Below are 12,029 nucleotides of genomic sequence, written 5' to 3'. Positions count from 1 at the left end.
CGGGCAGCCCGGCGGCCCACGGGCTCCTCCGGCGGGGCCGCGCCGGGCTGCTCCGACCGGCGGCGCCGCTTGCCCGCGAGGCTCGTGGCCGGCCGGCGCCTGCAGCCGCTCCTCGCAGGGGGCGGCCCGGCCTGCGTCCCGCCCGGCGGCGCCATCCTCCTCCTCGCCGCCTCGCCAGCCCCTCCTGCGCGTGCTGCAGCGGGAGGGGGTCGGCAGCGCCAGGCGCGGGGCGCGTTGAGCGGGGGGGCCCTTTGCGCCACGGAGGGGAAGCGGGCGCTCCGATCGTGGCTCTCGCCACGCTCCGTGGAGACGCCGATCCGTTTTGCAGAAGCTTCACCCACGTCTTCTCCTCGATGGCGCAGTCGCTGGTTGACCCTGACCACCGTCTTTCTTTTATTCCTGCCTCCGTTTATATTAATCCAGATGCGCTCAGTGGGACTACAGAGCACATCCTCCTGTATTTCTGTGCAGAGATACGTATCTTCAACTTACAGCGTGACTCCTCCTCCCTTTCTGTTTCTTCTGGTCTTCATTTTATTTATTTTATTTATATCCTGCCTTTTTCCTACAAAGGGCTCAAGGCAGCTTACCTCATTCTCCTCCTCCATCTTATCCCCATAACAACAACCCTGTGAGGTGGGTTGGGCTGAGAGTCTGTGACTGGCCCAGAGTCACCCAGCTGGCTCCATGGCTGAGCGGGGACTCGAACCCGGATCGCCTGAGTCCCGGTCCCGTGCTCTTCACCACTACGCCACACTGGCTCTCATGAATAGGTTATATCCTTCAGTTGCCGAATTCCAGCCGTGGCAATCATTCCGCCAAGCTTTGCTTAATAAGGGTACCGAAAAGACAGAGATACGGGTAGGCTGGGCTAAATGGAGGACAGGAACTCTTGCTCCAGAACCCGAAGAAAAATTAAAAATACTTCCAAGTCTGTGAACGCTTTACCACATTCATACGGGCGCCGCGAATCAGTTCCATCGGCCGATCTGCTGTAGAGGAAGGCTGTTTCCCCCGGGATCTGTGGTGCCCCCTGTAGATCCATCTCGGAAAAGTGTGGATGGAGCGAAGGCAAATAATTCTGTGGCAAAAGCTCCAGGGCCACGTGGTGGCAGCTGGTGGGGGCGGAGGAGAGGAGCCACGGCCCACGCGACCGTCTGCCAGGTGACCTCCGGCTGCCTCGCGTGGCAGGGGAGCGCATCCGTGGCAGGCCCAGGATGGCCGCCATCCACTAACGTGCGACACTGGCTACTGCTGCCACGAAGATTAGATTCTCTGCCGGACGCTCGTCCATTCGACTCGCCCGTTGATGACTCTGCGCCTGCTGCAACAGGGTGGGCTTCCTTGCGCCGCCTCCTCCAGAGAGACCTGCGTTTGGGGCGGTGGCCTGCAACCAGAGCGTCCTATAGCTTGCTTTCCGTTTTGCTTTACCTGATTGTTTTCTCCTATAAGCCCTTAGGATCAGTGGGGATTCTCTTCACATATCCAGTTCAAAGGTATCTAGGGGTCCAGTCCTGTGTAGGACTTTTCTTTGTCTACTCTAAGCATACATAGGATGGTGTCCTAAATCAAATCACTGAAAAACAGAATTGCATATTGAGATATATTGCTTCACATCTACAGAAATTGATAGAGCATGTCCAATTTTTTACGAATGTTCTCCCTCTTTGTGTATTTTCAAGAACTCCAATCTTTGTTAGTTCTGCCATCGTGACCAAGTTCCACATTTCCCCCAATCACTTATCTCTAGAAGGCATTATTTATCCTCTCACTTCGCTGCACTCTTCTCGCTGCAGCCAACCTACGAGCTGTTAATTGTGTAGTTGACTAACAAGTGCATTCACAAAATTAACACCTTGAATCAAAAGATCTAATGACATTGTGCGGCTGAATATTTGCTCCACATTTTTTATTAATCATTCTCCTGGTTCCCCCACCCCATACATTCCCCGCATAAATAAAGAAAACTCCTATATTTTTCTGATGGTCCCAACAATTAATCAGATAAAATCAACAGGAAATATATTTGCTGGTGTTATGAACCAGCTCATCATCGTCTTATGCAGATTTTCTCTGCTTTAATGAAAAAGATGGGGCTCTTATTCCAGAGGTTGCCCCAGATGTCCATGGAAATATTCTTTCCTATACTTTGTGCCCATACAGCTGTATGGATTCATAGAATAGCAGAGCTGGAAGGGGCCAGGGAGGCCATCGAGTCCACCCCCCTGCTGGTGCAGGACGCCAGTTTGCGCCCACCCACTCAGGTGGCTGCGGTTTCCCCTTGAATGCCTCCAGCGTGGGAGAGCCCCCCACCCCTCCGGGCAGCTGGTCCCACCGTCATACTGCCCTGACCGCGAGGAAGCTCTTCCCAATCTCTGCCCTGAATCGGGTGTGCTGCACTTTGAGTTTGGTGGCCTGTGCCCTGCGCTCCGGGATGTGCGAGAAGAGGCCTCTTCCTCCCTTTGAAAGCCTCCAGGGGACTTGTGGGGCGCCATTGTGTCGCTCTCTGCTTCTGTTTCATACCTGAAGGGAAATTGAGGGCACGGTCCCTAAGACAAGGTCCACAAGCCCCGGGATCCGGATGCTGACGACCATCCTTCGCAGGGCGTGAGGAAGGGCAGAGCCCCCTTCCCCCCGCCTTTTCACTCGACAGGCTCGTTGCACAAGGCAGGGAGGGGGGCTGGGGAGGCCTCGGGGCCCCTGGGATCCCAGCCTCCTCGACTGCTTTTCCGACCCCTGGGTGCTGTTCGCTCTTCGCCGCATCCAGTGGGTGGGCGACTGGAGCGCCTCTGAGGCCAGGATGTTGCCTCTGACGTGGGATTCAGGGTCTGGAGACGCCTGCGGCCTGTCGGGGCTGCCTGGAGGCCACAGGGCTGCTTCCTTGCAGATCTAAACACCAAACCTCTTCATCCCGCCATATCAGTGGTGCAAACTTGGCCACCTCTTGGTTCCGTCTAGGGTAGTCAAGGATGGGGGAGAAACAGGCCTTAATTCCCTTTTATTTCTGAGTTCGATGTCATATTACTCTGCTTCAAAATGTCCCCATACCTTTTATGCCCTGAGTTTCCTCCTGCTTCTATTTTTTGGTCACTCATTGGTTCAAAGGAGCTACAGGAGCGCTTGACAAACGTTTGCCCTGATTCTGCACTCTTCACGAAGCTGACGTGGTGCCTGCTTGCGTCCGTGGTGCAAAGCCCAGTGCCGGGGCACCTTCCACGCAAGGGCGGCAGCTGGTGAGGGCCTGGGGGCGAGCTGGGCAGTGGGCGCACGCAGCCCAAGGCCGGGCCACATCACTGGCCCACCTCTCCGGGTGCCTTCGGGCCCCTCGGCGTTTCTCCCATGCTGCCAGTCAGACTCCCTGATCCGATGGATGTGATCCCTGCATCTCTGTCCGAAGCATTCGTGCATATTGGCCAACTTCATTTCAGCACACATTAAGTAAATTATTTCTTTAAGATCATATGGCATATCTATAATTAATTAAACCTCTCCGCAACATTAGCACAAGATGCTGCAGCCTTTCTGAAAAGGTGCGTGTAATTTGCCAATGTGGTATCCGGGCTTGCATGCCCCAAAATCAATTCCTTTAGTTTCCAGAGAATAGAAATGAGAAGCAATCTCATTTTAATTATATCTCTTTATTGCTAACAAAGGAATGATTTATGCAATTAAATTAACTGGCTAGAAAATTATTCTCAGCTGGGCTGTCCTAGTTCTTTTGCTTTCTGAATTGCAGGCTCTCGCCCTTTTCTGTGGAGATTAATTTTTCTGATATGCAAACAATGCTCCTTGTGTTCCGTGAGAACACTTAAAAAAATGCAGCTCCTCTTTTCTTTGCGCAAATGACATGGGGAGGGATCTGAGGGGCTCTTTTAAAGTAGGAAGGAGGGGGGTGGGGGAAGCCTTTTCTTTGAAATCTCATTATTGCTCACACATTGAAGGGCTTTGTAGTTATTTTATCTGTTTCCCAGGAACACGAATAAATTGCAAAAGGTACAAAAGATGCAAACTTTTAAGCATAGTGCATTAACCTTGATCTGGAGGCAGAGTTCAAACATACCCACAGGTGCTGAACTCGCTTTTTGCGCCTGCAGCTATGTGGGCCGAGCCCCAGAGATTTCCGGTGGTGAAGCAACTTTTCTGCATTCCTCAAAATCCATGGGAAGTGCCATCCAAGCAGCAGCTCAGAGTGGTGCTTGGAAGGATCTGCAGCTGGAAGGGCACAGCTTCTGTGAACTGGAGGCCCAGCTGCTCCGCTTCTCCGAGGCTGGTTCAGCCAAGCTCATGGGCTCCTGCAGAGACCCCTTCCGCTCGCCCTTCCGCCCAAAAGGGCCCTCTGACTCCGCAGCCCTCCTGTCCCTCCAACCGGCCCAGGAAGAGCCGTGCCGGGAGGGGGCAGGTGACGGCCGGAGCCGAGGTGCCCTCTTCTGTGCTCAGTTAGTTTTTATAAGCTGTCCCATTGCTGAAAAGTCTCTGGATGGCTTAAAAGCAAAAACCGAAAACAAACCATAACAACAGCAGCACACAACACATGCATCGAATAAATAGTAATAAAAACAAGGATGAAACCAGTTGATTATTAAAATATCGGGAAAATAACCTGAGGCCAAAACGAATCAAGCGACGGTGCCAGGGGAGCGTGTTCCACAGTCGGGGCGCCACTGCTGAAAAGGCCCTCTCCGAGTAGCCAGCCTCCTGACTTCCCTCAAAGGGGGCTCCCGGAGGAGGACTCGTCTCTTCCCCCACAGAACCCTAAAGGTGCTGCTCCTGAGTCTGGGGGCACCTTCCCCTTCGCCCTGCGAATCCCATCAGCCCCGTTCACCCTTTGCGATCTCGTGCAGCTGGGCCACCCCACTGCTGGGAAGCAGGCTGGCGTGGTGCTCTGCAATGGGGTCCGCTCAAGCCGGCGTCACACGCCTGCAGCCTCACCACAGAGGCACACCTGCTCTCGCCAAGGGCCCGCCCAGGCAGCGTGCTTCAGGTCGGGAGCCGCTTCGGGGGAAGCGAGCCCCGAACTACGGATGCGGCTTATTGCTAAGCAAGGGAAAGCACCCCCGCCCGCGTTCACTGGGCCACGTCGGCTCCCTGGATGGCGCAGGGGTGTCCTGCCGGTCCCCAAAGGTGCCAGGTCGAGCAGCGCCTCCATTCTCCTCCCTGGGCTGTGGAGGAAAGGCAGCGCCTCCCATCCGGGTCTCGTGCACTTTCTCACGCTCTGGCACCCAGGCTGCTTCCCCCTTCCTTTTGGCGGGGGGGGGGGGGGGCAAGCAGCCTCATCTCCGCCTAGGCAGGCCTTATCCAGAGAGCAACTGAGGGGAGGGAGGCCGCCTGAAGGAACGCGCCCCCAGCGCTCTTCGTAACAAGCTGAAGGCCAGGAGGCCTGGGAGACCTCCAGGAAATGCTTTTCACTGGGAGAGTTCACTGCACTACCTGCTGAACCTCACTACCTCCTCACCGTTCTCCCAGTAGAATCATAGAAAGGTGGAGCTGGAGGGGGTACGAAGGCCACCAGGCCCACCCCCAGCTCAGGGCAGGACTCCCAGCTCAGCCACCCCTCCCAGATGGCTGTCCAGCTGCCCCCAGATGCCTCCGGGGTGGGAGGCCCAGCACCCCCCAGCGGTTGCCCCCATCGCTGCTCGAACACTCTGTGCCCTGAGCCTGTTATTCCCCCTCCTGCCTCTGGGACGAGGGGGAAGAGGTCCGGGCCCTCCGTGCGTGCAGGGGGCTTCCGAGCACCCGGAAGCACTCCTGCGCCTCCTGCTCGCCTTCTCTTCAGCAGATCCTGGACAATTCCGTGTCCCAACAGAACATGCTGTTTTTCTGATGTGTTATTGGATTTTTACGGTCTCTCTTCAACATTTGTTGTAAACCACCCAGAGAGCTTCAGCAGCGGGGAGGCACAGAAATGCGAGGCACACGCAAACAAACGGCCCGGTGCCCTGGCCGCAGAAGAGATGCGCGGCACATCATGAAGCGGCTCATTGCGGAGGCTCCAGGTGAGAGCGCACTGCTTCCTCGCAACTGTGGTCCTGAGGGATGCTGGCCGGCCGGCCCGGGTGCCTCTTTTAGTCAAACCACCTGGCCAGCCACATGGGAGGTGCTTGATGCAGGTTGCTCGGAGAAACTCTTTGCGGCAAACGGACACCAGGCGCCGTTCCCGCCCGCAGGCGAGAGGCAGAGCTTCAGCGGCCACATCAGAACGCGCGCGCGGCATCCCGGAAGGGGACTGCCCTTGGGCGCAGGCACAGGGGCGGAGGGGCCGTCGAGTGTCCCGGGGGAGTCCAGTGGCGGGGTGGTGGGAATGGTGCGCCAGTGGCTGGGGAGAACCCCCAGTGTGCAGGGGTGCCCCCAAAAATGCTTGGGCGGAAACACAAGGGCCCCAGCACTGGCCAGTCGGGGATTGCACACGGAGAGCGCCCGCAGAACATGGGCTGCTGGGGGCGTGGGAGAGACCCTGGCGAGCTGGAAGCAGAGCGGCGGGCGGTGGGGAAGCTCCCTGGCCCACTCTTTGCCGCAGCAGGCCCCTCCGGTGGCCTTCCCCTCCCACAAGAGCTCTCCTCTCCGCGCACCGCTCAGGGCAGGCCACCTCGCTTCCTTCGCCCCCTTTCTGTCTGACGCCAGATTCCCGGATGCAGAGGCCTCCTGGGTGAGCCAGCGGTGACTCGGGCAAACCGGAGGGGCTCTCCCTCCCTGCTGAGGAGCAGTCGGCTGGCACATCGCAGGACCTGGGGCCCTGCAAGCCCCGCTGCTTTGGAACCGAGCCTTCAGGTCCGTTTTCACGCAAACTGCGCAGGGATTCTCTAATCCTTGTGGTGCAGAAGCAGACGCCGGTCAGTCTGGTGTCCTTTGCGCCCCATGGGTGTGCCCCGGGTCAAGATGAGCCCAAGCTTCTAGCAGGCTGATCCCTCGAGGCCGGCGGTCCGGTCAGGCCTGTGGGGACGGGCTCAGGCGGTTTGCCAAGGGTGTGTTCAAGGCAAAGCTCTGCTTTTCTTGCAAGGGTCTGCCGTCTTTGGAGACCAGCTGAACCCATTCCTCTCAATTCCATTGATTTCAAATTTCCTTTGAAACGGTGCTATAATGAGGAAGCGGCCTGGGGGATGTGGGTTTTTGAAGACTTCTTTTGGCCTCTGCAGACATCGCTTTCATGCAAATCAAACTTTGCCGGATTGTGTTACCCATTGAAAAGTAGTTTCAATTAGAAATTCAATTATACTGTCTTGGGGAGATGGAGCTGACAGTTTCTTTGAATTTGGCACATTAGAGAAAGTTCCAAAGAATCATAAATCTGCTAATTGATTTCTGTACCTGTAATGTTTGATTAGGTGTATTTTATTGTCTTCTTGGTTTTAATTAACCCCAGCCTTGTCAAAGTGCTTCCATTGACAAAGGATGTATGATGAACTGTGATAAACTATTAACAGAGGGTGACTCCTGTCAGCAATTGCTATCATGCCTAAGAGTTATTATAAATTAGCATATACAGAGGGGGAGAGAAGCTGGGGAGGGCGGGGGAGAAATGGCGCCTTTGGAAGCGAGCTTCGCCCGTCGCTGTAAATCTCCGGCTTGCCCCAGTGCGTGAAGGAAGCCAGTGCGGACGACCGCGAAGTCCATCACTTGCCAGGCATCTTCCCAGGATGACGAGGCGGGAAGAGTGATGGCGTCTTGCGTGTGGCAGTCAAGCGGATGCCGGTGCTCCTCGCAATCTGCGCTGCGGAGCTCTGGGGCGGGAGGGAAGGGGCGGGAGGAGGGCGCCGGTGGGAATGGGCGGAAGAGGCGGGTCACGGCGGTGGTCCCGGCTCCCCCAAGAGGGAGGCCTCCTCTGCAGCAGGGAAGGACCCTCCGCACATGGCTGATTCCTCGAGGCTGGAGAGGCTCCGGCACCACCACCAGGGCAACCTGGGGGGGGGGGGCATCTGGGCCATGCCATGCTGGGGGCTGCACCATTCCCTGGCCAAGGGCTGGCACCGTGCGCCAGTGCCTGACTTCTCTCCGTGAGGACTTGCCCAGCGGGCTCAGGGTGATGGCTCCCTCGGCTCTTGGTGTGCGTGGGACGGGTTCCTCGTCCCTGGGAGAGCCCTCCGTTGCATTCGGGGGCCGCAAACCCCCAGGGCACGCTCACCCATGTCCCCCTTCCCCCACCTCCAGCCCCCAGCTGCAGGTGGGCACTGCTTTTGGCCACCTCGTGGATACGTCGAGCGCACGCGTGCTGTTTTCTCGGACGCCCTAAAGTTGACCCGGCGTATTTATTTAGCATTGGCATGTACTGCCGGGGAGCCCACAGTGGGTTTTTGCACATGGCCGATGCACCGGCGGGTGCAGTTGCTCACCTGCTCCGGCACCGGTGCACTGCAGAGGGCGAACTCGCCCAGCACTGGCGGGCAGCATCGCTCCGGCCGAAGCTGCTCGCCTTCCCCGCCGATCCTTGCCGAACGCGTCCGGGCAGATGCAGCACCAGAGCCTGCCTCTCATGGACGGAGCCAGCGGGTTCCCCACCGAGGAGAGGAGGTCCCCGTCAATCTACCAGCCGGCGGAGGGTTCGCCGGCTGCACCGAGGGCCCCGGGAAGCGTGGCGGGTCCCGCCAGGAGCCCTCGCCTGCCTGCTGCGTGTTTTCCAATGTTCCCGTTCTCAGGCCATTGCGTGGCACCAGATCACAGGGACCTGCAGTCCCCAGCTGATGGCTCGGGGGGCCGCGGCTGCAGCCCTGCTTTGTGCCGAGGGCAAGGCGCTTCTCCCCAACACAACACCTGTGCAGTTCTGGCTGAGAACAGGCTTCACCTGTGGAAGGGGCAGGTGACTCTGAGCGGTGCGTGTGCCCCCCCCCCCCCCGCTGCTCTGTGCTCCCTCCAAAAGGAAATTGAAATGCACGCGCTGCTCTCCCCTTCCCGGGCGAATTCCTTTCACTTAACGCTAACTGGTGATCATGTCCTGTGAGGACCAAAAATGCATCCTGGTTTTTGAGTCTACCGCCATGAAAGGTGCAGGTGAGCAGCTGCCGAGCGCAGGAGTGGTGGTCGAGGAGGTGCCCGGGGCACTGCCCGCTGGCCTGGCCTGTGGGGAGGGGCCCTCAGGCTCGACGAGGCCCTTTGGGGCCGGGCCAGCCCAGTCCGGGCAGCCCATGCCGGGTTCGCGAGGCCTCCGGGGGCACTTCCACAGCCCCCGGCCAGCCACCGGCACCCCAGCCGCTGTGCCTCCAGGACTAGGCAGGGATGGAAGCCAAGAGCCTGGAGGGGCCGGGGGCCTTCGGGTCCATCCGCTGCTTGGAGCAGGACACGGGATGCTTCCCTCTTATCTCCTGCTCTCCTGCTCCCTCACACAGAAGCGGAACCATGTCAGCAGCTCCTGGACGAGGAGAGTTTTAAAAGTTGGGCTTTCGAAATAAAACCCTGCGCACAACCCTGCCAAGGCTTAGTGCTTCTGGCCGCACTAATTTCCATGGGGATTGATGTGCGAGGCGTGCGGAGGCACCCCCTCCCCGACCCCCTCCCCGACCCCCTCCCCGGCCCCTTCCAGCTCGACTGCTCTCAGGCTGAGCCTGAGAAGCACAGGACTCCAGCTGATGCCGGCCTGGCTTGGAAGAACGAAAATCGCCCTGTTTCCGAAGCTGAGCGCTGCGCTTGAAGCACGTGACGAGCTCAGACCCACGCGGAGCCACCGTCCACGGAGTCCGCTCGGAACGCCAGAACTGGGATTACAAGAAAGAGCTGGCGTACTGCTGAAGCATCCAGCTGGAGTCCAGAATGTCCTGCCCAGTTGGTGGATCTGGCCCAGGGGCGCTCCTTGGGAACCGAAGCCGGTCGTGGGGACGGGCAAGTCCACGGCGGGACGGGGTGGGTGCCCATGGGCTGGGGGTGGCACCCATTGAAAGGGTTTCCCACCCCTTCCAGCCTGCAGAAAGCGAGAATCTTCCAGCCTACTGCAGTCCCCACCTCCGGCTGACGGACGCTAAGGGGGCAGTATGCCCCCCTGCCTTGGCCCACTCTTTGGCAGGCCTTAATCTCCCGCAAGAGCAGGCGGGCACCCCCCACACGGCCCGTGGCGCACTGCCAGGGGTGGGGGCAGCAGGCCCGGCAGCGCCCTTTCGCCCACGGGCCACGCCGGGGGTCACGCCGCTCCCCAGCAGGGTCCCTGGGCCCCAAGAGCCCCCCTGAAATTCCCGGCCGGGAGATAAAAGGAATATAATGAAAATGTAAACAGCCAGCAAAGAGCCAACTTTATACCAGGCCTGGCCTGACAGAGGGAAGATTGATATCCCGCGATGCTTTGTCTTGATGAGACAATGAAAAATAACCGCCCCAGCAGCTGTGTCAATATCGGACTTGGAAATGCACCGCTGGCTGTGGGTTTTTATTTAATCCGCTTTGCTTTAAGATGATAACGGTTGTTACTTTTCAGGGCCTGCCTGTCAGCGCCCGGCCCTGCAATATTCCTCCGCAGCTCTGTGAGCTGGTTTCATTTATTTTAAAATACCATTTCACACACTGCTGACTTTTAACAGTGTTCCGTGTGAGTTTGTGAGATTGAATAGTGACAGAAACAACACTTTTTATGAGAATACAGAATATTAAAAACGGGGCACAATATACAGATGGCAGTTTTCACTACAGCTTGTTCTCCCCCTGCTCTGGCCCCGCTACTCAACTTTCCCACTGAATGCATTTGTAGCAACACCATAAATGTCACTTCCACTGACGGCCTTTTGGCATTTTATTTAAATGGGAATTCAGCCGCCGCCGCCGCCGCCCCGCCATTCCTCCCCAAACCATCCCCGTGCCAAAAGGCTCTCATGGCTTTTCTGCATCCACTGCATTCCTGCAAGACCACAACCTCTCTCTCCGCCTCTCCCACAGCCTGCCTGCCTGCCTGCGTGGCTCCAGCTCATCTGCAGCTCTGCAGCCCTCGCCATCAGACCCGCACATGATGGGTCCGGGAGCGCGCATGCCGCCCTTGCTGGCGCTGCGCGAGGAGGCACACGGGTGGCCTTCTGGCTGCGGCCAGGGGCCCCTCTCACAGGGCGCCTTCTTCCAAAACAGCCAGCCCGGTGCTCGCTGCAGCATGCCAGCAGGGCCGAGGCAGCGATGCATTCTGCGCTCCTTCATAGCCAGCCCTTTTCCGAGCATCCAAGGGAGTCTTCGTGCTCCTCCTCCTCCTCCGTTTCATTTTGGCCTCAACAAACCTTGAGAAGGATGGCCTGGCAGCCCCAAAGCCCCACGGGGAGCTTCTCCCGCCCTCTCTCTATCATGTATTATCTGATTTCTCCCCTGCCCTATTAGCCCCACAGGTGGTTTTAACTTGGATATTAGAATTCTAGGTTGTTTAATTGCACGGGTGGTTTGTGTTTTATGCATCCTTCTGAACTGCATGGAGAACTTGAGCTATTCAGCCACACAGGAATGAAAGTAAGGATGACAACACCAGCGATCTGGATGACCCCCCCGCCCCCCCCACCCCATCAGGGGCCAGGTCAGGCCTTGTGCCCATGGGGTGGGGTGAGGCTTCCAGGAGGCTTAGCCAGCGTTGTCTCCGCTGCTCCGCTGGCCTTCCTCCTTCCGGTGATGTGACATGGGGGGCTGCTGGGCTCTGATTTTATCACCCCAAGGAGTGCCTGGCCAGGGGAGCCAAAATTCCCCCCTCCCTTCCCGCCATGTGCTGCCTGAATCACACTTCTTCATCAGCCGGCCTGGCTGAGGTGAGCCGCTTCACCTGCTCCCTCCCGGCTTCCTGCTTGCCTTCCTGGCTCTGCCCCCGTGGTTTGGGCAAGCAGCCCACAGTGCTGTGCTCACAGGCAAGGACAACCCACGGTTTGAGCAGTTCTGAGTTCTCGACCCAGTAATAAACCATGGGTTCTGTTTAACAATCGTGTGTGTTTACCAAACCATGGTTTATTAGCATGACTGAGTTTGCACATCACAACAACCTAGAATTCAGCCACCTATCGGTTAGCACTGTGAGCAACCCAGGTCAGCGCTTTCCCATGGGAAGCCTCAGGGGCCTCCCCCTGCGAGCCCCCGCTCACCGTGCCGTATGGGCGACG

This window comes from Varanus komodoensis, unplaced genomic scaffold (assembly GCF_004798865.1).
Source record: "Varanus komodoensis strain SLA01 unplaced genomic scaffold, ASM479886v1 scaffold34_3, whole genome shotgun sequence".
Lineage (NCBI taxonomy): Eukaryota > Metazoa > Chordata > Lepidosauria > Squamata > Varanidae > Varanus > Varanus komodoensis.
The sequence above is the reverse complement of the archived record's forward strand: the minus strand, read 5'-3'. Positions refer to the sequence as shown.